At 47.7% G+C, this 16,448-nt stretch overlaps 1 pseudogene; it reads right to left on the bottom strand.

Moving 5' to 3' along the window:
* Window positions 1-12,630: 12,630 nt before the first annotated feature.
* Window positions 12,631-14,495, bottom strand: LOC123134631 (pentatricopeptide repeat-containing protein At1g05750, chloroplastic-like; annotated as a pseudogene).
* Window positions 14,496-16,448: the final 1,953 nt, after the last annotated feature.

Here is a 16,448-nt window from a genome sequence, read left to right as displayed (position 1 = left end):
AAATTTTGCTATCTATTCAGATTTTGAGGACAATCAAGTTGTCATGAATGAGAATGAACCATCATCAGTGCAAGCTCAAGAGAAAAAGGAGAAGGCAAAGAAAGAGAAGGCTGCCAAGATGCCAACTTTAGAGGAGGCATCTGTGTACTTTTTGAAGAGCAAGCAGGACCAGCTTGGTTACTTAATAGCATCAACTCTAAAGATTGAGAAGGGGTTGGCCACCCTAACTCAAAACCAGGAGAGTGAAAGAATCATGGAACAAAAATTCTATGACCTCGATGTTAAAGTAACTGAGATTCAGTCAGTTGTGGAGCAGCTACAGGATGACATGCAGGAGAGGAAGGGCAAGACAACCACTGATGCATTTGCCAGAGTGCCTAGAGCTCAGAGATCAGCTGCAGTGCCTGTGATAGACACCAGAGCCACTTCATCTGCACCAGCTACAGCTCCAGTGCAACCAGCTCCAGCACCAACTCCTTTAGCTCCATCCACATCTACTAAAGTCTTCGTCCAAGGAGCCATCTCTACACCACCAACAGAAGACCAAGCCCGAGAGACGAAATAGCACTATGCATTTTCTATGAACTTTTTGGTAACTTGTTGCCAAAGGGGGAGAAAAATGTATAGATCATAGGCTTCGAGAGAGAGAGAGAGTTTGCTTTTGTTCTCTCTTGTCTTCGTGGTTGAACTTTATTTGCTTTTGCTTGCTTGAGATACTACGTTATTGCCTGTGAGACATTGATGATCATGTGTTTGATCATAAGCTACACTTATGCTTGTTAGATGATATTATCCCATTTATCTTTATATGGTCATTCACTTTGCCTGGTGATGAGTGCATGTATTCAATCTTTATTATTTTGAGCGCTCCACCAAGATGTATGTGACATGGAAGAGTAACCCATGAGCCTAATTCCTTATGCATTTGCAGTCCAAAGCAAATCTTAAACTATGCACAAATTTAGGGGGAGCTCTTGCTTATCACATACTTCTCAAAGCGACGATGTTTTTCAATCCTATTATCGTTTGTCGAAGCTTTGATCTATATGTTGTCATCAATTACCAAAAAGGGGGAGATTGAAAGTGCAACTATCCCTAGGTGGTTTGGTAATTCCTAACAACATATAGCTCATTGAGCTAATACTATTCCAAGACAAATATTTCAGGAAAGCTCAATGAATGGCATGGCATGGATGAGGAAAGTGGATCCCACAAAATACTAAGGATAAAAGGATTGGCTCAAGCTCAAAAGCTCAAGACTCTATATTTTATATTTTAGTGATCCAAAATCACATTAATTCTATAGGAAAAGCCAATACTATCAAGGAGGGATGAGGTGTTGCTTGATGAGTTTCTTGCTTCAAGTTGCTTAGTGATATGCTCCAAAAACCCTCAACTACTTTCTCATATCCACATATGACCTAAACCTAAAGCCAAACCCAGCTCCACCGATTCTTTCTATCCGGCGCCACCGAGTTTAGATGTCATAGCCACTGCCACAAACCCTAGGCAAATCGGTCTCACCGATAGGGATCTCGGTCTCACCGAGATGGGATTGTAATCTCTTTGTTTCCCTTCGCAATGTTTCGGTCCAACCAAAGTGAGCGATCGGTCCCACCGAGATTGCAATGTAAACTCTCTGTTTCCTTTTTGTAGCATTTCGGTCTCACCGAAATGAGCGAATCGGTCCCACCGAGTTTACCTGACCAACTCTCTGGTTAGCTTATTACCAAAATCGATCTCATCGAGTTTGTGTAATCGGTCTCACCGAGATTACGTTATGCCCTAACCCTAACCATATCGGCCCTACCGAGTTGCATGTCGGTCCCACCGAAAACCCTAACGGTCACTAGGTTTACTAAATCGGTCTGACCGAGTTTGTTGATTCGGTCCCACCGAGATTGGTAAATTGTGTGTAACGGTTAGATTTTGTGTGGAGGCTATACATACCCCTCCACCTCCTCTTCATTCGTCGAGAGAGCCATCAGAACAAACCTACACTTCCAACTTACTATTTTTGAGAGAGAACCACCTACTCATGTGTTGAGGCCAAGATATTCCATTCCTACCATATGAATCTTGATCTCTAGCCTTCCCCAAGTTGCTTTCCACTCAAATCTTCTTTCCACCAAATCCAAATCCTATGAGAGAGAGTTGAGTGTTGGGGAGACTATCACTTGGAGCACAAGAGCAAGGAGTTCATCATCAACGCACCATTTGTTACTTCTTGGAGAGTGGTGTCTCCTAGATTGGCTAGGTGTCACTTGGGAGCCTCCAACAAGATTGTGGAGTTGAACCAAGGAGTTTGTAAGGGCAAGGAGATCGCCTACTTCGTGAAGATCTACCACTAGTGAGGCAAGTCCTTCGTGGGCGACGGCCATGGTGGGATAGACAAGGTTGCTTCTTCGTGGACCCTTCTTGGGTGGAGCCCTCCGTGGACTCGCGCAACTGTTACCCTTCGTGGGTTGAAATCTCCATCAACGTGGAGGTACGATAGCACCACCTATCGGAACCACGACAAAAACATCCATGTCTCCAATTGCGTTTGAATTCTCCAAACCCTTCCCTTTACATTCTTGCAAGTTGCATGCTTTACTTTCCGCTGCTCATATACTCTTTGCATGCTTGCTTGAATTGTGTGAAGATTGCTTGACTTGTGCTAAGATAGCTAAAATCTGCCAAAGACTAAAATTAGGAAAAGGTTAAGTTTTTAATTGGTCAAGTAGTCTAATCACCCCCCCCCCCTCTACACTTAATTCAAGGTCCTACAACAGTCCCCTGCCTTACTGCTTGGCCATGCCGCCGAATCGGATCCAAAATCGAGCAAAATCTTATTCATCCACATTATTTTACTAATTTTTATTCGTAGGAGGGGATTATTAAACCCTTTTTGATTTTTTAGATCGTTGAGTCCCTTTGTACTTATCCCTTTCCAATCCCTTTTAATAAATTCATTCCTGTTTTTTATTGGACCCAATTTTATTCTCTTTGATTGATTGTATCTCAAAACACACATTGCTTAAATACCTTCTCTTTCTATTGAAAAGATAAAGGATTTACTGTCACAGACTGCCAAATTTAGGAAAAATTGGAACCATTAACTGTATTATTTGTTATTTTGATAGATTCTATTTGTTAGTAGTGAATGGTTCTAAAATGGGTATTGTATCCCAAATAGTGTTTTCTTAATGGCATAACAAAATCAAATTGATTTACGGCTAATCAGTATCAATTAAAAAAAGAGAATTATGATATTGATATAGTGTGACCTGACCCCTGTTACTCCAAGTGAAATTCTATCTAGGGTTCTTAAAGATATTCTCCATTTTTTCCCTTTCCCTACAATAAAGTATAGTCTGAAGGCTAGCACCCACCATTCCTCGCTTATGATAATCTAAGGCCAAAAAGAAAGAAGGCTCACACCATAATAATACATACCCTTTTTCCTCGATCGTCAAGGTCGTGGATTTGGATCGATTTAGGTTTTATGGGCTTCATACATTGTTAAGAAAAGTACTCGGCATTGGAAAGCATCACGTTCTGGCCACACACAAAATAAGTCGGTGGAAGGTATGGAATTTCTCGGCTGAAGGTCAGAAAGAAAGCAATCGCCCGTGCTCTCGGTTCCAGCAACGAGTCTTTTCTCTGAGAATTAAGGAAAACAAACTAACATTGTCTGTCTATGTTCACCTTGACATGAAAGACTTTTTTCCTAACCTGAATGTTCTACCTGGCTAGTTCACTTCACTTTTCGAGGGATCCTGGATTGGAGTTTACTTGTCTATGAGTGTCCGAACAACTTCATATCCTTCCAAGGCGTAGGGGTTCTCTCTCCATTCACTTTGAGCTGGGTTTCTTGTGATCTTTTTAGTAGTTTTTCCGTCCAATTTTATGGTAAATTAAGTCTTACACAGCTGTCCCCAAGGATGTCCATTCCATTCGGCAAGGACTCCATCTCGCATTTGATCTCCCTCCTTTCCCTGAAAGAGTCAAGGTCTCTCTGGACTTCTCTTTTGCCTCTCTACCAGATTCAGAAAAAGGGAGGAAGAGGGCCTCTCGACGGGAGTGATTCCCTGAAAAGCGATCGCTCCCAGCATCCTCGAGTTCGTAGTCAAACTCACCTTCATCCACCTTTCATGGACTAGCGCGAGCAAGCGCCAATGTCTGGAGCAGGAGATGGAAGCTTGGGTTGAGGAGGCTGTCAATGAGTCATCAAAGGCGATAGATTGGTTATATTCGGATTCGTTTGATTTTGATTTTCTTTTTTTTTGGTTGCGAGAGGTCTGAGTCCACAGCCGGGGAAGAGTCGTCAGATGGCAATTGAAGTAGGGGTCTGCCTCTTTCAAAGGGAAGCAAGAGTCCCATAGGGAAGGAGATCCTGCACAGACCAATCCCAATCAGGAAGAGAGTCTTGTTGTCAATGAAAGCAATTTTTTCTATGTCACATATCTGCCTATCTCGTGTTCTGAGCTATAAATTACTCACCAGGGGGTGGAACAAGAAAGAGGCAGGCGATTGGGTCCTTCCCATCCTCTGTGATGTCAGTCTCTTTGTCATTCTTTCACCCTTGCTGAGTAGCAAAGTGAGCATACTCAAGATCCAATTCATCAATCATTTGAGTTGGTACGAACATAGGAATCCAGACTCCGCTTGATTCGATCTTCAGTTTCGACCTTCATCAGTCAAGAAAAAGAAGAAGGACCCACTTATTCCACTCGGAGAGACCGAACCAGGCAACAAAAAAAAGAAAAACTGAAGGAAGTTCTCTTTCCATTCCAACTAAACTAAGTGAAAAAAGGGGGAGAGCAAAACAGAAACACAGGAACAAAGAAACTATGTCCAAACCAACGGGTTCTTTGGTCGACTCAAAAGAATGTATCGGGAGTTGGGAGTTAGCCGTCTCATAGGAGTGATAGCTGGGTTTTTCACGGAGTTTCTTCGTACGATTGAAAAAAAAGAGTGCTCTAGGTCGGAGAAAACAAGAAGAAGATTGTTCACCTGTCTGTCTCCCAACCTCTTTAAAGCAGCTACCTACCGTGATCTGGTCTTGGGACAGCATTGGCACCCCCGTTTGTTGGATCTTCTAGGCACTCTAAAGCGCTTCCCCAAGAGACAGATGGACTTTGAGTTATAGACGGAGAAGAGCCATTAGAGGATCAAGAGTGGTTTCTCAATAAAACAAATGGGATTTTGAGGGAGGGTTGAACGCGATGTACTGAAGGGTTCGCTTTCACTGATCGGCGCCAGTCTTTCCTGCTGTGAATTTCCCAGGTCGGGAGGGGCCCTTTCCTTCTACCTTACTGAACCCATTCACCAATGATTGGATCACTCAAAGCTAAAGACCAATTCCTTCCTTTTAGGTGGTCTAGGTGGCTGGGATACTATGCCCTTCTTTTTAGAGGCTCAAAGACGAGTTCTTTGAAGGAAGCAAAAGAATCCATGTGTCTCGGATGAAGTCTACCCTCTTTTTGTGCCGGGAAAAAGAATGAGATCCAACTCAAAGTCAAGGAAAGCGGCCTAGACCACTGACTTTTGATGGAAGGCTTCTGAACATGGATTGGTCTGATAAAGCCAATTTTTCGGCGAATCAAATATTTTCTGAGAGCACTAGACCTTCTCTCTTTTAGGATTGATTCCCACTCACTGCCTGATAGCAGGCTTGGCCCATGAGACCTATTGTCTTATTGTACTGGCTCACTTCACTACTTTGGAGGATGGGTTTTCCCCCTTTTTGGTTCGCAAACGCTCTAACCCATCGAGAAGCTCCATCCAAATTGGAGTTGATGTGAGCACTTCCCCATAGGCAAAGGCTTTTTCTACAAAAGGGTGGGAGCATAAAATGTAGGTGAGTCAATTGCGTGTGGCCTTCAAGTATTTCGTATTGTAACAGTATTAGATCGGCATCCAAACAAAGGTGCATGTACGGTTCCTAAGGGATACAATTTTGTCCTAATCATCGAGAAAGGTGAAATAAGTTGATAGCGCGATCTGGTAAAAAAAATCTTTGTAAATTGTAGAAGTAATACAGAGAATTCTTTGCGTGGAAAGCCAAAGAAAAAGCTGGTCAATCTGTAGCCTCCGCGGATATGACTTGTGTTGTTGGTGATTTAATAGGGAACATAAACATCATTAACACAAATATCATGGTGCATCACCATTCAAGACTCATCCGTAATCAAATGCATTGTACAATCTTAAAAATCTTAGATCATACAATAACCAGGAGGGAGGGAGTAGAAATAATTGCACTTCTACAACCAAGCTAAATTTGTCGCCGTGTATGGTTCATATGAACCGGTCGACTCCACCGGCTATATAGACCATCTCTACCAAGCAGCTTATCACGCCCATGAAGCCAGCACCACCCTGTCAATGTTCTTGGACCGACCGGCCGGCTGCCATGCCGCCCCTTGGCTTAGTACGCTTCATCTTCCATGCTTGAATAAACCCATAGCCCCTCCTCCCGGCGATGTTCTTGGACCAGCCGGCCGGCCGCCGTTCCACGGTTTGGCTTGGTACGGATCAATCTTCCATTTTTTCAAGGAACCAACGCATGCCGATGCACTCATAACTTCTTCTTGAAGAGCCGCTCGTGCGCCACGCCATCCACGTCGTCCTGCGCCTTCTCCCAGACGGCGTGTGGCACGATCCCGCCGGCCCACACTCCTGGCCGCTGATACGCCTCTTTGCACAGTATGTGGACGACCTGATTGCCCTCCCGGAAGATGTGCTGGACCTTGTACGCCGTGAAGCACCGAAGCAGCATGAGAATCTCGTCTTGCATGGCCCGAGGCACGCGCGTCTGCGTCTCCTCGCCAGTGAGGAGCTCCACCAGCATCAGGTCGTCTCCTTCCGCCACCAGCCTGCCACGGAAGCGACTTAGCGCGAGGCGCAGCCCGCGGATGAGCGCCCTCGCCTCCACTATGCCCACCGTCGAGTGCTCTGTCAGCTCGGCGAAGGCGGCAAGAACGCGGCCGTTGCAGTCGCGGATGGCGCCGCGGATGCTGGCACGGCCGGACCCGTCGTTGTACACGGATCCGTCGAAATTGAGCTTCAGCCAGCCCGCCGGGGGAGCTTCCCATCTCACCATAAGGCGGCTGGGGTAGAACGGAGGAGAGGAACGAGACAGAGATGTGGAGGTGGGCGGCTGATACGAGTGAAACGGCGTCGTTGGAGACGGAAAGGGGATCCTACAGAAAGGTGGAGCAAAGGAAGCTGGCGCAGCGAGGAGGCACGCCATGTCTAGTCTAGCTACGCACAGCTATAGCCGATCCAAGCTTTGTTTCTTGAGAAAGTATGGATCAAACAAAGAAGGAAGCGAGGAGGCACGCCATCGCCATGTGTAGCCGGTCCTTATATAGCTTTCGAGTAAACGCGTGGGTATACTCGAGCATATATCGGATTCAAACTGAGGCTTCGGATTCGCTTCTTTTTTTCTTCCGGGTTCATCTTTTTTACGCGAGGCTTGCTGACTTGCTGTAGATGGTCTATTGGGCCGGTAGAGTAGACCGGCCGAATAACCAACTGTGCATGGGCCAGGCCGAATAACCAACTGTGCACAGCGACATAGAGGAGGCCACGGGCCTATTTTCTATTTCTTTTTTCGAGTCACGGACCTTTTTTTTTTCGCAAAAACTTCCAATCTATTCATCTTCAATCATGGCAGTACAACGAACACCAGAAATAAAAATTACATCCAGATCCGTAGACCACCTAGCGACAACTACAAGCACCGAAGCAAGCCGAAGGCGCGCCGCCGTCATCGCCCCTCCATCGTCGGAGCCGGGCACAACTTGTTGTAGTAGACAGTCGGGAAGTCGTCGTGTTAAGGCCCCATAGGACCAGTATCCCAGAACAGCAACCGCCGCCGATGAAAAATGACGTAGATCGAAAGGATCCAAACCGACGACACACGAACGTAGACGAACAACGACGAGATCCGAGCAAATCCACTAAAGATAGATCTGCCGGAGACACACCTCCACACGACCACCAACGATGCTAGACGCACCGCCGGAACAGGGGCTAGGCAGGGAGACCTTTATTCCATCTTTAGGGAGCCGCCGCCGTCTCGCCTTCCTGAACAGGACACAAACCCTAACAAGATTGAAAAAAAACGACTAAAAACGGAGCCCTCCCACCGGCCCTTGCCAGGATCCACCGCGCCTCCATGGCCCTAGGGCGACCGTAGACGAGGCGGATCTACGCTGGCACCGGCGAGAGGCACGAACCCTCACTTTCTTTCTTGGAGGAGGAGGAGGCGGCGGAGATTTAGCTGCTTTCGGTCAGGCTTGAGTCACGTACATTCTTATAGCTATATCGCACCAACCTAAAATAAAAGCTATATTGCCACCAGCGTCTCAAATACTAAAAGAAGAGCATAAATAAGGGGGCACTTATTTAACCTTGGAAAAAAGCACTTGTTCATCCGTTGCCTGATTTTTTTTCTGCATATCAATTAATTTTTTGAGCCATTCGATTGATATTTAAGGGTTATGATTTATTTTAAACCTCCAGACGCTTTCTTCCGCACCGTCACATGCGAGTGATTTCCTTGGGTAGATGGACTCCCCGCTCCCTATCTCGCTTTAGTCGGCAAACTGTCCGAGCCACTGGACTGGCAACCATCTAATTTGAGCGGCACAGCAAAACGAAAACACAACAAAACATGCCAACCCTTATCCTTGCCCCCCTTGTCGACACCGCATTGTTTTCTATCTCCGGTAAGGTCTTGACTCGCCATCGCCTTCCTGTCTCTACCTGCAAGATGTATGTGAAATTGATTGGCCCGAAAAGGACCTCTAGGCAATCGATGTTTAGCAAATCCGCCTAAACAAATCATGGCAAGCTTTGTACTACCTACATTACAAAGGTTGCTTTAGCATAAGTTAGTCACTAAAGTTACTAAGCTCACTAGATATTGTCATAACGGCTAGATAATGTGACCATCATTAGTAGCAATATCGGAGCGAATATCTCTATTTTAATGAAATATTTCGGTTTAAACAAAGGGTTAGTGAGTGTAAAAATATCACTCATCAGTGGCCTGCTTCGCCAGAATTTGGCCGGCGTTGGGCTAGGTTAGTGGCGGAGGTTGGGGGTCTCCCAGCGAGTAGCCTGGCGGCGTTTACAAGCGGTGGCAGAGATCTTTTGCAAAGGCGCTCGGTAGCTATTTATCGGGCATGGCTACAGCCGATGTCTCGCACAGAGAGCGCGAGTGGAGATCGTAGGCACGCTTGGCTCATGCGCGACGTAGGCGCGTGCGTCGGACGACGGTTGTGGGAGATTAGGGTGACCCTGATGGGTGGGTCCTGCCTACCAGTAGAGAGAGAGAGAGAGAGAGTAGGGCCCGCACAAGGTGAGCTCGGTTGGCTAGCTGGGCCTTAGTTGGCCTAGCTGGCTGGTTGGGTCGTTTCTTTTTGTATTGTTCTTGTTCTTTTTCTTTCTCTCCTTTCCGCTTGTAAATTTAAATATAATTTGAATTTCATTATATTCAAACTTTAAAATGTCCTAAATTCACTTTCGAATATTTCTGGTTGTGTGAACATTTTCTTTGTGAATTTTGACAACTATTTTTTGTCAAGTTCTATTGGGTTTTGAAATATATGTGAATATATAGGACGAAGAGGTAGGTCAGGGATCCCCGAGGGGTCCACAAGATAGGCCCCCCTAGGGCCCGCCCTCCACCCTTGCCGCCGCCTCGTGGCTCTCCTAGCTTGGACTCCAAGTCCTCTGGGTGTCTTCGGGTTCAAGAACAATAATCGCGAGAGTTTTATTTCGTTTGGACTCCGTTTGATATTCCTTTTCTGCGAAACTCAAAAACAAGGAAAAAACAAAAAATGGCACTGGGCTCTAGGTTAATAAGTTAATCCAAAAAATAATATAAAATAGCATAATAATGCATATAAAACATTCAAAACAGATAATATAATAGCATGGAACAATAAAAATTATAGACACGGTGGAGACTTATCACCCTCTTATGTCCGTGTGGTGATCCATCAGCCGAGTGACATGTGATTGTCCGAGTACCGTTGAGCTGTCCGAGTGAACCTCCTGATGTATGCATCCGAACGTTAGCATGGTCCAGGGACCTACCTATGATGGTGATGCGCCCCAGTCGGTCTCAAATGATGGGTCCTTGACCCTACCTAAAATAGGTGACCACATCACGAGGCGTGAAAATGCGTGGCACCACGGACGGGCAACACTTCCACGTCCAACGGGGCCTTGCGCAACCACGCTTAGTCGTTGGGGATGAAGGAGATCGTCCCGAAATGGATTTCGCCACCGACTGACATGATGATGAAGAAATTCACCTACGCCGTGAAATTTTGCTAGACACCCGGCCCAAGGTGGGCGCCAACCATCAGGGTTACGATCCTCACAATGAGTGCCAGGGGTACGAATAAGGGGCAGAACCTAGCTACAACGCATGTGTAACACTCGGTGTTTAACGAGTTCAGGCCCCTCTCGGCGGAGGTAAAATCCCTATGTCTCGTGCCGTGAGCTTGCTTTGATTTGATGGGTATGGTTACAAAGATTGCGTGTTTTTGGCTGTGGAGTGGGATGTGGCTTATATAGAGTGCGCTGCAGCCCCATGTCTCCCACGCCGCCGAGGTATCTAATGACACTAAATGAGTCAGTTACTAGTATAATGAGCCTCTTACTACGGCAGTTACAGGTAATTGTAGCCATGACTCTTGTTAAAGGATGACTTAGGATTCCTCGACTGTTGCAGCTCCCACGACGTCCTCCTGCCTTCTATGTCTGAGTGGTGGTCCATCAGCCGAGTGACGTGTGGTTGTCCGAGTGCCGCATGCCGTCCGAGTGAACTTCCTGATGGGCGCATCCGAATGTTGGCATGGTCCAGGGACTTGCCTATGATGATGATGGGCTCCATGTGGGTCCCAAATGATGAGTTCTTGACCATACCTGTAATAGGTGACCACATCACCCTCCTCCGCCGATCGATCCGCCATCTCCATCCATCACAGCTAGTGTCTCTGCCACACCGCCTCACTGCCCCTCCCAACCCAAGTTGCACCCTCCCCTGGTCCACTGCCCAAGGTGAGGAAAGGGAGCTCCACCGGCTAACCATGGTCTCAGTACCACAATAGTGTGGTAAGAAAGATTGGGTGAAGAAGATGATGAGATGGTAATTTCAGTGAGAATAGAATGACGTCATATGAGCCTTTTGGTTCTTTCACCGTGTAGAATGCCATATCTTTTTGAGGGGTCCAGAAATCTCGTGGCATTCCCAACGTGAAAAATTGTGATGACATTTCTCCAACTGATTAAAATTGTAGGGTTATATATCCAATTAACCTTTTAAATAAACCCACACAACATGTACACATTGCCCATCCAATTACCTATTAATTACGATGGGTCAATTTTTTTGCTTCTTTTTTCACATGACCTCCCAGTTTCCGGTTCACCCTCCCCCATTAAGTCGTCGGGTAGGTGGGTAGCTGCCTAGCTGGCTTGTGTTGCTACGCTTCTACTCCCCCGTTTCTAAATATTTGTTTTTCTAGACATTCAAATGGATTACAACATACGGATGTATGTAGACATATTTTAGAATGTAGATTCACTTATTTTACTTTGTGTGTAGTCACTTGTTGAAATCTCTAGAAAGACAAAGATTTAGGAACGGAGGGAGCAGTAGTGACTTGGCGGCATGCTTGCTGCTGTGTTTTCGGTGTGCCTCTGTGTGCATATTGGTCCTCCTGAGGGCAAGTGTGAGTCGGCTGGAACTTCAAGACTAAACTTCTTTGTAAATTGTTCTAAAAAAACTTCTTTGTAAATTGTAATGCAGAGAATTCTTTGGATGGAAAGAAAAAAAACTGGCCAACTTGTAGCCTCCAGCATATCTAGGCTGACGGGGACGGAGTGCATGACACACGGGCAAATCTCACGACCGGGAGGGATGGTGTATGTTTCTCGTCTGGCACTCTGGCTGGATGGGACTTATGTTGTTTTGTGATTTAATAGGGAACATAAACATCATTTTCTTTGTGATAAGAACATAAACATCATTAATACAAATATGACGGTGCATCATCCAAGACTCATCCATAATCACATGCATTGTACAATCTCAAAAATGTTAGATCATGCAATGGCTAGGAGGGAGGGAGTAGAAACAATTGCACTTCTACAAACAAGCTAATAAATTTGTCCTTGCGTATGGATCTTAATTATGAACCGGTCGACTCCACCGGTCACATAGACAATCTCCATTTCTCTACCAAGCAGCCTATCACTCCCATGAAGCCAACACCAACCGGTCACCATGTCGCCGCTTCTTTTTGTACGTTTCGTCTGCTTCTATTCTTCAAGAAATCAACATACGACGATGCTCTCGTTACTTCTTTTTGAAGAGCCGCTCGTGCGCCACGCCGTGCACATCGTCTTTCTGGTGTCACTCATTCCTAACTTTTGTTTTTCCAAACCAACTTATGGAGAAGGTCTTTTTGTTTCTCTTGCAGTGCAAACCAGGGGAATGCTTGTTTGGGTGTAACTTTCTAACTAGAAGTATATGCTTGCGCCATGTTCTCTTCTTATTATCTATCAAGCCGTTGGAGGTCACCATAGTTATGATAGGCGAGAAAAAATGTGCACAAATAAAGACATGTATATTCGCTCCCCCTTGTCTTTGAAAGAGGAGTAGGTGAGTACAAATGAATACATGATCTTCTAACGTTATCAGTTCAGGTGCTTGTGTTGTTCTTCACCTTTCAGAAATTTGTTTGATTGAACTGATCATATATACATCACGAGATGAGCATACGATGATAAGCCATGTGGATTTGCTTCTAAAGAATTACACTGTCGACGGCAAAAGATCCATCTCATCACCTGTATCTGTATTACTGTACATGTTGGATGAAACGGGAGCCGCAACAACAGCAGCTTTTACAAATGCTTGAAACGCAGGACCTGGTGACTACTGAAAGCCTCCAGTCTTCTGCATTCCAGTGCTCATTCATAGCTCACGGCCTCACGCCCTGCCATCTCATGGCTCAGCAGGCCAAGCATGTCGAACACCTCCGCAGCCTGTGGATGAGACCGATCCCCGCAGACAAACTCATGCACGTCGCCGTTGATCTCCACGGAGCTCCGGCCAGGCCTCTTCTTCACTCCCCGGGATTTCATCAGGCTCCGGACCTTGCCTGCGCCATCCCATTTCCCCACAGCGGCATAGATGTTCGACAGCAGCACGTAGTTCGAGTCGCCGCCGGGGTCCTGCTCGAGGAGGTACTGCATCAGCTGCTCGGCCATGTCGACGTCCCCGTGCATCCGGCACCCAGCGAGCAGGGCTCCCAGCACCACCTCGTTTGGCCGCATCGGCATGGTCGCCACCACGCTCATGGCCTCGTCCAGGCGCCCGGCCCGGCCGAGCAGGTCGACCACGCACCCGTAGTGCTCCATCCTCGCTGCGATGTCGTGCTCTGCCCTCATGGCTTCGTAGTACCTCAGCCCCTCGTCAGTGAGGCCGGCGTGGCTGCAGGCCGTGAGAACGCCCGTGAACGTCACAGCGTCTGGCTTGAACCCCTTCTTCCGCATTGCCTCGAAATGCTTGATGGCGTCCGTGCACCGTCCATTGGCAGCGAACCCGACGATCATCGAGTTCCACGAGACCACCGTCCGCTTCCTCATGCTGTCAAACACCTGCCGTGCAAACTCCACCTGACCGCACCGAGCGTACATGTCCATCAACGAGTTGGCGATGCGGATGTTGCCCTCCAGCCTCTGCCTGGTCACGAACCGGTGCGCCCACATACCAAGACCGAGCGCGCCAACCTCAGCGCACGCGGAAATAGCAGCTACCAGCGTGACGTAGTCTGGCTCGACGCCGTCCAGCAGCATGGCATGGAAGCAGCAGATCGCCTCGTCGTGGCGCCCGTTCTTGACGCACCCGTCGATGAGCGCCGTCCAGGAGACCTTATCCGGGTCCGGCATTCCGTCGAACACCAGGCGCGCGGCGGCGACGAGGCCGTTGCGCATGAGACCGGTGATCATGGTGTTGTAGGTGACCACGGACCTGACAGGCATGAAGCCGAAGAGCTGGAGGGCGTGGTGGGGGAGGCGGGGCGCGAGGTAGAACCGCGCGAGGCAGGTGCAGAGGAGGAGGTGGCCGGGAACAGCTTGATGGCGAGGGCGTGGAGAGATAGCGCGAGGGGGCGGGTGAGCGGGGAAGAGGGGGCGCCGGCGCAGGCGGAGATGACGGTGAGGAGCGTGACGTCGTTGGGCGCAGGCGCGGCGGGGGAGGAGAGCATGGCGGAGAGCGCCGCGGCCGTCGCCGGCAGGTCGCCCTCCCGCGCCGGGTGCGCGATGGCGGCCGTCCATGAGACCACGTCTCGCGGCGGCGTGCGGCGTCGCGGCTTTGAAGTGGCGCGTTGCGCGGGTGGAGGAAGACTCAGAGATGGAGAGGCGGCCACTGCCATGGCCGACAAGCTTTCAGGTTTTTTTTTTGAGGTGTCGACAAGCTTTCAGCTGGAGCACTAGAACGAGAGCTCTTTTTTTTTTAGGCAACGTAGGCGTCAAACGAGGAAGCTTTCGCTGAAGGACAGCGCAAATGGGCCGGTCCACTTGACCCGTGACCGCTTATAAAAAAAGAGGGTTTTAGAAGCTAGTATATGTTCTAAAAAAAAGTAGTATATGTTATAAAATTGTGTTCTTTTAATTTCAAACATTTTCCTCAATTGGGAACAAAATTTAAAAACGTGAAAAATTATTAAAAATAAGACTAGTGGTTGGTGGCATGTTCGTTTCCATAGTTCTTGGTGTGGATGACTTTGTGTGCATCGTCGTGCTTCTCGGACAAGTGTGAGCCAGTCCATTCAAAAAAACAGCACCAATTCATATGTCTTGTTGGAATCAAACCTTATCCTCTTAATCCCTAAAATCGACATCATGTACTTTTAAATTTTAATCTTATCTCAACCTTAAACCAGTTCGAAGCATCGGGAAAATAAGAATGTCGGCCGGAGTCACTCTCTGTTTTCAATGACCACACGGGTCCGCACGTATTACCTCACTATTAAAATATGAAGTGTATTTTTACTTAGGCTAAAAAACATATTATAATTTGGTACAAAGGTAGTAGTATATCCGTCTTCTCTCCCCAACCACCATCTCGCATGGTTACGCCGTGCTTCTCTGTTGTAACCTCGTTGTACAGCCACGTTGTGCAGAGTCACACCATGCTGGATCCCCACCTGTCTAGCTATGCACCATCACTTTAGTGCCCCATCACCGCGGCACCCACGCAGGGTCTGAATGGTGCAACCACTTATTTCGATCAACACACGGACGCCGACCAAAAAGCCTACACATACGGAAATCTGATATGGAATGGTTCAACGGACTCCTCTCTGACCAACCAACACGCCAGATTTCAGCTGGTGGGACCTTTCCTCCCTAATCTTCTCCTGTATACCTGGCCATGGGCAGCCCGACCCGGCCTAGCCTGACCTTGTCCACGGGCTGGCCCTGGGCCTAGATTTTAAGCCCAAATGCTGGGCCAGGCCTAGGCCTACCATATTAGCGATTTAACTAAGAGGCCCGGCCCGTGGGCTTTTACATTGTCGGCCCGGGCTTGGACCTGATTTTTAGGCCCGATGCCTGGGCCTAAGTTTCTTTATCGGGCTTTGTTAAGCCCGGCCCGAGGGATGGCCAGGTATATTATCTCCGGCCATAACTTTACACATGAGTCCGTAACAAAAATCCCGTAGGAATCTATCTGTGAGTCTAGCATTTCTTGACGCCGACACCGTCATACTCCCGAGTAACACACTGCTGTCCATACCACCGCCTCGCCGCCATGCGCTGCTGTTGAAGTACACAAGTTAGGCCGATGACTATCGCGTATGTTGAAGCTAGCCTCCTAAGCTAGACATGGCGTGCCTCCTAAGATTCTTCTGGTGGAGTAAGTTCACGCACGTAGCAAACGAGCCGGCTGCAACTTCAAGTGTAAATTTCTTTGTAAATTGTACAGTAATACAGAGAATTCTTTGCATGGAAAGCCAAAGAAAAAGCTGGTCAATCTGTAGCCTCCGCGGATATGACTTGTGTTGTTGGTGATTTAATAGGGAACGTAAAAATCATGGACGACGATAACTGCCACACATGTAGGCGTTAAGGCGTCTGGCCACACGTTTTGTGTGGTGTCTAAGAGGACCAGCCCACACGCCTACGTGTGGGCAAAACAACTAGCGCCACACGCCTTTTTTTTTCTTTGCGGTCCCTCTTACACGCCTACGTGTGGGCAAAATGAATAACTGCCACACGACCTCTCTCAGCCACCTACCTCACGGTCCCGCACACCCCGCGTGACAGTCAGCACGCGTCCCTGCAGTTGCCATGGTCCGGACCCTCTTCAATGTCCGTTTAACTGCAGTTGCCATGTCGCTGAACTACAGTTGCCATGTCGGACAACT

Source organism: Triticum aestivum, chromosome 6B, assembly GCF_018294505.1.
Source record: "Triticum aestivum cultivar Chinese Spring chromosome 6B, IWGSC CS RefSeq v2.1, whole genome shotgun sequence".
NCBI classification, from domain to species: Eukaryota; Viridiplantae; Streptophyta; class Magnoliopsida; order Poales; family Poaceae; genus Triticum; species Triticum aestivum.
Note: the sequence above shows the minus strand (reverse complement) of the source record. Positions and strands in the feature narration are given on the sequence as shown.